The following is a 360-nucleotide window of genomic DNA, read 5'->3' on the forward strand; positions in this document are numbered from 1 at the left end:
ACTAAAGAAAAGTTTAACCCCAGCAAACTCAAAACTCCCCTATTCACTATTCTTTAAATCTTCTAAGCATCAATGCTTATTGTGTAATTTTTTTCATTACATTTTTTAGTTTTGCAATACAATTATAAGGCCTTTCTTTCCTATCAACACTCAAAGAGCACAAGTAGCCCCTTTCAAATAATCTGCTGAAAAGGGGAGATTCTCTGTTATAACTTTAAATATTAGTTTGACATGTGAAAGTGCAAGGTTTTTTGATTGTTCGACAACAATGGAATTAAACCAAAACATGATTTCTCCAAAAGAACATTTCAGACGAGATTGGTATTTTTATTACGGTTGCCATTATTAATAAAGCTTCAA

Source organism: Eleginops maclovinus, chromosome 18 (genome assembly GCF_036324505.1).
Source record: "Eleginops maclovinus isolate JMC-PN-2008 ecotype Puerto Natales chromosome 18, JC_Emac_rtc_rv5, whole genome shotgun sequence".
Classification (NCBI taxonomy): Eukaryota; Metazoa; Chordata; class Actinopteri; order Perciformes; family Eleginopidae; genus Eleginops; species Eleginops maclovinus.